Source organism: Notolepis coatsorum (assembly GCF_963971535.1).
Source record: "Notolepis coatsorum genome assembly, contig: SCAFFOLD_1476, whole genome shotgun sequence".
Classification (NCBI taxonomy): Eukaryota; Metazoa; Chordata; class Actinopteri; order Aulopiformes; family Paralepididae; genus Notolepis; species Notolepis coatsorum.
Window position 1 is genome coordinate 32,501 of NW_028171436.1, and position 7,500 is coordinate 40,000.

Here is a 7,500-nt window from a genome sequence, read left to right on the forward strand (position 1 = left end):
CTTTAACTATGAATGTGATTTATCACCAGAACATACTTAACCCCTCCTGTCTTTTAACTATGAACAAACACAACATTCTAACATCTTTATCTTTAGACAATAAAAGGTTAAAAACATGTTCCTCTGAACAGTCAAAACAAAATGAGCTAAATTTGTTTCACATGGACAATATTGACAGCTAATTGACAGCGGATGTATTTATGGCTATACGTAGGCCTACATACAATGTGTGCATATCACTTTTATGAATCTAACCACCTGACCCATCACTTTTATGAATCTAACCTGACCCATCACTTTTATGAACCTAACCGGACCCATTGATTGATTGATTGAAAACGTTATTAACAGATTGCAGAATGGGTACAGTACAGTACAGCTCAATACATACAATTGTTAAGGGGATGCAGACCAGAGAAAGACTTTCATCTTGTTTACATCAGGGTAACTTTTATTAATCTAACCTGACCCATCACTTTTATTAATCTAACCTGACCCATCACTTTTATTAATCTAACCTGACGCATCACTTGTATTAATCTAACCTGATCAATCACAGATCAAAACGACTCAGATGCACACTGCCATAAAATAGAAATACACGTAAAAAAACGAGTACTACTGAGTAATAGTGCTAATCAGATGTATGTACAGTGTTGTATACTATTATATTTACATTTTGTCATTTAGCTGACGCTTTTATCCAAAACGACCTACAAGTCAGCAGGAAGGGTACAACTCTTACAGCTGAGTAACAATGATCATCAAACAGTGCTGAAACATGGGTACTATTAATATGTACAGTGATACAGGTATAAATACACTATGGTCGTAGTCATACTGGCCAGCAGTGTAACTAGTAAAAGTATGTAATAATAATAATAATAATTATGTAAAAAAATGTCATGATGTGTGAAAGGGATTATATGCAGGTTTGTACAGACAGATGTGGATCAAGTTCAAGTTCAAGTTATTTATTTGTCAAATACACAACAATACAGGGGCATTGCCGGTAATGCAATTTTTGTGTTTCAAGCTGAGACACAACCGTGCACAATTAAGAAACAACAATGAATACAAGCATATAGCATTATTGTACATGCTATCATACAAAGTTATATGGGTTGCATGTGTATAAGTAGGTATATAGAAGGATTACATGCAAGTATATTCAAAGATATAGGCTTCGATCAATGCGTCAACATTACATTTGTCATCAGTATTCTTATTTAGTTCTAAGACCCTGGCACCGAGCCAAGGCACCGCACGATATGGTACGAGAATACACACACGTCAGAGGAGAAACTGAGCAATTGCTTTCTGAAAAGCACACTGAGAAGAAGGATGACAGATCAATGACAATATTTATATTAAAGGGGAACTATCTTATAAATGGCCTTTTTCAGTGTTTAGCATTGTTTCCTAGCTATGTGGACTTACATTAATATGATCTATGTCTCTAATTCTCATATTGGCGCTTTCTTCCAATTCTCCTCTCACAATATTCACCCTCACTGAACTGAGTCATCTGAAAATGTGATGATTTGTGATGTCAGAGAGACTCAGCTGCATGATAATGTGGCAGATGCCACCAGGCCACACAGTGGTTTAGGAGCCCAGCCTCAAAACGGCTTGAGATCTTGAGGTAGAAAAATGCTGTTTTTGAGGACTTGATTAGAAATACAAAACAATGAATTAAAAAAATATATAATTACACAGGTGTTCCATAAACTCACATGAATTGTGTAAAAGTGCCCAAATAGTGAAAGAAATAGTAAAATAGTTCCCCTTTAAATGGAATGAATGATCTTTCGAGAATCTATTCTATACCATATAACTGGTGTAGTAGATTTCAGTCAAACCAACTATTGTACTGTACACCTTGGGTCTCAGAATGGCACAACACCGACAGGTAAAATGCATTCACAAATTCTCCTGGCTTCTCTGCCGCTATCCATTTTCATTCAACAAAACAAACAAGACGTATCTATGGTTTGAAACAGCTGCGTGGACCCAAGGCTCTTAACCAGAGTGATTGGGACAGGCAGCTGTTGATCAAATGAAGAGATAGTCTCGTTTGGACTTCCTGGGAGTAATAAACTGGGTGATTTTACACCCTAAGTGTTCTAGGCAAATGGTCCAATACAAAGGAACTGCCTTGAGAGACGCCAGACAGTCTTTTCTTTACAAAGGAGCAGTTGATCAAAGGATTTGGACTTAGAATCCACATCGTGACGTAATTCGGTGTAAAACGTCACGATAAGGAGTTAGCCAATGAGAGCTGAGAGTAAGTGTCCTCCAATAGGAACACTCGAGGAGAGTTTGGAAAACGCCCGCTTGCCGTAAAACTAGAGGCGGAGCCTAAATTGGATATTAGCAAAGACTCCGTGCCAGGAGAGTCAGAACACACCCGAACAGAACCAGGAAGGAACAAGAAACACACACCCTTTTTCTCCACAACAGACCCAGCAAGGAGGAGAAATCGACGCAGCAGAATCGAAGACGAGACGAGACGTGTTTTTTAGACAAAGCTTGTTATTGAGAATTTAGACTGAATTCTACTGACCTTCGGCATAGCGAATGCTTCCGGTAGAATTCATTGCACCATTCTTTCAAATATTTCTTTTGTAACATCTAATTGAAATCCTTTTTTCATTAAAAACGGGTTCTTTTTCAAACTGCTCAGATCTCGCTTCATTTCAACGGCCGCGCCGTATTTACTCTCTGGGTAAGCAGTAACAGTTAAAACACTGGTTATCTGCATTTAGCACAGAGTGGATCCCAAGAGCTTGTAAAAAGGTTTAAATCACAACGCAGAAAGAAGTAGTAAATAGGGAATTTAAGCTGGGAATCCACTTCACTGGTTCTGAGGCGAACAGACGATAAACAGGCAGTCAGCTTTAGAAGTCAAGTCAAGTCAAGTCAAGAGTTTTATTTGTCACGGCATACAAGTATACAGTGAAATGCGGGGGGTCTTGCCCGCAACGATTGTGCATAATACAATAATACAATAATAAGAATCCAATAGGATGAGAATGCGACATTTGTGCAATAATACAAGTAATAAGAGTAAAGACATATCAGGTATATGTACATGAGTTTTACAAAAGCATGGTAGGACATGCTAGGTCCTGTGATAGTGCAATACACTGTTAGCTACGGATGAGGCACTGGGTCTTATGTACACTACTATATAATGCTATACTATACAATCTACAGTTATACTATGTGTCCTTATGCTAGCTTGCTATATCCATCTGTTTACTATACAAGAACCACTCCCGTTCTTGTTTTTTTAAAGAAAGGTTTTTGAAAGGTGACTACCGGCATTGAAAAGGAAAAAGTTATTTCGTTCCCCCGGTGCAGCACACAATGTGATACAGTATGTCTAGTCACACAGTACGGTCTCCAGTATATCATATATCTGACTCATGTGTCCGTGTCCCCTCCTGGCAGCACGCACAGATCCAAACGGCCTGTCGCCGAGGCACATCAAGAGTGACAGCGATGACGACGACCTGCCAAACGTGACCTTGGACAGTGTTAACGAGACGGGCTCCACTGCGTTGTCTATAGCCCGCGCCGTGCAGGAGTGAGTATAGCCTTCTCTATTGTCATGGTCGCCGTGTGGCTGTATGTGTACGTGTGTGTGTGTGTGTAATACGTGTGTGTGTGTGTGCGTGCGTAGAAGTGCATGGTTGTGCACGTGTGTGTGTGTGTGTGTGTGTGTGTGTGTGTGTGTGTGTGTGTGTGTGTGTGTGTGTGTGTGTGTGTGTGTGTGTGTGTGTGTGTGTATATGTGTGTCTGCTTAATTCTTTACTGCAGAGTTGACACTGTCTAATCATTGCACAGTTCAAGTTTCAAGTTTCTTTAATAGTTGTCATACAGAAGTACAGAATACTTTCATACAAAATGCTTCTTACTGTTACGCTCCAGAGACTGTGCTAGACAAGATAGTATCAAATAACATAGTATAGCATGTAATTTAGAAGAAGAAAATGAGGTCACAGTGTTCGGTATAGACATATGTACAATGTTCTGAGTTACCATATAATATACAATACTATGCAGTGTACTAATGTACAGTACTATATAGTGCAAAGCAGAAATGGGATGAGGTACAATTTAGGTACAATTTACAGTAAGGTGTACGAGTTGTAGTGCAATCCTTCATATTCATATTCCTTCATATATGTGTGTGTGTGTGCGCGTGTGTGTGTATGCAGTGCTGGATTAAGGCACAGGCTACAGGGGCAGCAGCCCGGGGCCCAGAGGTTGCGAGGGCCGCACCACGTGGCTGAAGGGGAAAGGTATAGGCTATTTCTGTGCATGTATGTCCCATAGAGGAATGGCTTGCGCCTGTGAGTGTGGGTGGGGTGGTGGTCACCCTCTACACCATATGGTAGGGACTTGTCCTCTAGTCAAGAGAAACCACATGATTAACTATATTGGGTCGATACAGAACACAATTTGTTCCCAATTTTTATAATATGGCAATTAAAGTGAGGAATGAATCAATTTAGGATTTTCACTTGTACTAGAATAAACAATAGAAATCCAATCAATAGAATGAATGACATCAGGAGACAGGTGGCAGGTGGAAGGGCATTCCAATGGTGTGTGTGTGTGTGTGTGTGTGTGTGTGTGTGTGTGTGTGTGTGTGTGTGTGTGTGTGTGTGTGTGTGTGTGTGTGTGTGTGTGTGTGTGTGTGTGTGTGTGTGTGTGTGTGTGTGTGTGTGTGTGTGTGTGTGTGTGTGTGTGTGTGTGTGTGTGTGTGTGTGTGTGTGTGTGGGGGGCACAGTGTGGGGCGACAGTGGCTCGGGAGGTAGAGCAGTCGTCTGGCAATCCGGAGGTTCCCGGTTCAATTCCCGCTCCTCCCGGGCAGCATGTTGATGTGTCCCTGAGCAAGACACTTAACCCCTAATTGCTCTCGATGTGCAGGTTGGCACCTTGCATGGTTGCCTCCGCCGTCGGTGTGTGAATGTGTGAGTGAATGGGTCAAATGTGAGTAACAAATTGTAAAGCGCTTTGGATAAAAACGCTATAAAAAAAAAAGCAGCCATTTACAAATGGTTTTCCTGGGAGGTTGGCAGCAGCTATGAACTTTGGCTACAGCTAAAATAAATGTTCATGTTTGTGAGACGTGTTTGCATTCATCAGTGCATATGCACACAAGTACATACAGTAAAGCTCCCACACTGTGTGTGTGTGTGTGTGTGTGTGTGTAAACTGTACCCTTGTTACTCTGTTAGTCTGTTAGTCTGCACACACACCATCTGTGCTAAATGAGATTCAGACTCAGCCCCCCTCCCTCCCTACAGTGGGCCCTACTCTAGTCCAGTGGTTCTCCCGTTTTGGCCCAAGGCACACCAAAAGTCAAATCAGAACCTCAAGCCACACCAAAAGAGTCAAACCAGAACCTCAAGACACACCAAAAGATATAGTCATCAATTATGCAGTGTGTCTCAAATGTCAAGATGATTATATTGTCATTAGAAATATTTCCCTATGGAACACTGACAATGTTCTTTAATTTGACAGGCAGCAATGACATCACTAGTCAAAATATATAGGCCTGTTTATATTATAGTCAGTATAAGATTCAAGATTCAAGAGGTGTATTTATCACATACATAAACAAGACATATAGTGAAATGAAGGTGGCCATGCCCGCTTCGATTGTGCAAAAAATACAAGTAATAATAATAGAATAAAAGAATCAAATAGAATAGAAATAAAATAAAATAGACATGATAAAAATAAAGATAAAATACAAAAGGCAATGAGTCCTATGTACACTTTCTATACCATATACAGTTCTGCCCTATGTCACTATGATATCCTAACTATACTATACAAAATACAAAAACATCCAGTTATGTTTTTATTTTATTTTTTCCTTTCCTTTAAAGTGACCTCTTCTCATGTGATTAAAGTGACCTGTGGTGTGTTTGTGTGTGAGAGAGTGCAAGTATAAGAGCTTGTGTGTAAGTGTGCAACACAAATAATATTCTGACAATAATAATAAACCAATGTATGTTGTGATTTGGGGATATAAAGGCCTGTGACTGGTGATGAAGGCTGGGATGTCGTCACGAGCAGCACAAGCAGCACTTCTATGTGGAAGTAATATACATCTGATTATTAAGTGTAGATATTGTACAGTATTTGTATTCATATCTTATCTGGATTATGTACAAATCACCAGCTCCTGTAATAATCATTATTCAGAACTGACAGACTGAGACGAGTGTCGGACGTGGATTTGAGCTACAGCCATAAAAATGCATGGAAGATAGAGAGAGAGAGAGAGAGAGAGAGAGAGAGAGAGAGAGAGAGAGAGAGAGAGAGAGAGAGAGAGAGAGAGAGAGAGAGAGAGAGAGAGAGAGAGAGAGAGAGAGAGAGAGAGAGAGAGAGAGAGAGAGAGCAACGATGAATAACTGACAATGGCATTTGAACTGTTTCTAATTAGAAAAGCATGTTACAAAAATCTACATGGTCACATTCATCAAAAGTGAGAGAGAGAGAGAGAGAGAGAGAGAGAGAGAGAGAGAGAGAGAGAGAGAGAGAGAGAGAGAGAGAGAGATAAGGAGTGAGTGAGTGAGAGAGTGAGAGAGATAAGGAGTAAGTGAGTGAGTGAGTGAGTGAGAGAGGGAGTGAGGGAGTGAGAGAGGGAATTACCTGAATGTTATCTGTAAAAGGGATATGTCGTTTTTCAAGAGCCTCTTCAGCTTACATAGCAACACTGTTGGCATCCGTTGGCATTAGCTAGCAGAACATTTCCCTGCAGATTATATACTCGGGTTCAGGGTTATTATAATTTAATATTCTTATAGGTTTTATTGTTGCTTAGTTTTAAATGTTTGTTTTCAACTCAGTGTAGTTTCAGTTAGTCTCCAGTGTGGGTTTGCTAGTTTTAGTTTTTATTGTTTACATTTTTTATGAATTTTTTTTCATTTTTATTACTATGTGGGGATTTTGTCTTGGGCAAGATTGAAGAAGTTCGGAATAGGTATTAATAATAATAATAATAATAATAATAATAATAATAATAATAATAATAATAATAATAATAATAATAATAATAATAATAATAATAATAATAATAATAATAATAATAATAATAATAATAATAATACAACCACAACTCTGTGTGAAGGCAGGCGATTCACAGTCATGTAGACATCCCAGTCTAACGGCACGCACCGCCTCACGCTAGTGTCTACTAAAACTAAAGACATAATCTGTATATTTCTATTTCATTTGATTTCATTTTGTAAGTACACAATATAGTTTCAGTTAGTTTATCGTATTTCTTTCTAAAGTCTTTATTTTTTATTTCAGTTCACTCAAATGTTTCACACCTAGTTTTTGTTTTTAGTTTAGTTGCAGTATCTAGAATAACCTGGCTGGGGTCGAGGGCTACTGACATCTCCAGAGAGTCTAAGTTAACGACACACCACATAATTTTCTGTTGCCAGTTTTTGCTATTTCTTCTTG

General features: G+C 39.2%; 1 pseudogene across 1 annotated transcript in view; it reads left to right on the forward strand.

Annotated features, from left to right (window-relative positions):
- LOC311248263 (Krueppel-like factor 12) overlaps positions 1–3,596 on the forward strand; it is a 36,006-nt pseudogene extending 32,410 nt beyond the window's left edge. The window contains exon 3 of the transcript XR_014621028.1: positions 3,457–3,596. The product of XR_014621028.1 is annotated as a Krueppel-like factor 12 (transcript). The remainder of the gene's footprint in view (positions 1–3,456) is intronic.
- Positions 3,597–7,500: the final 3,904 nt, after the last annotated feature.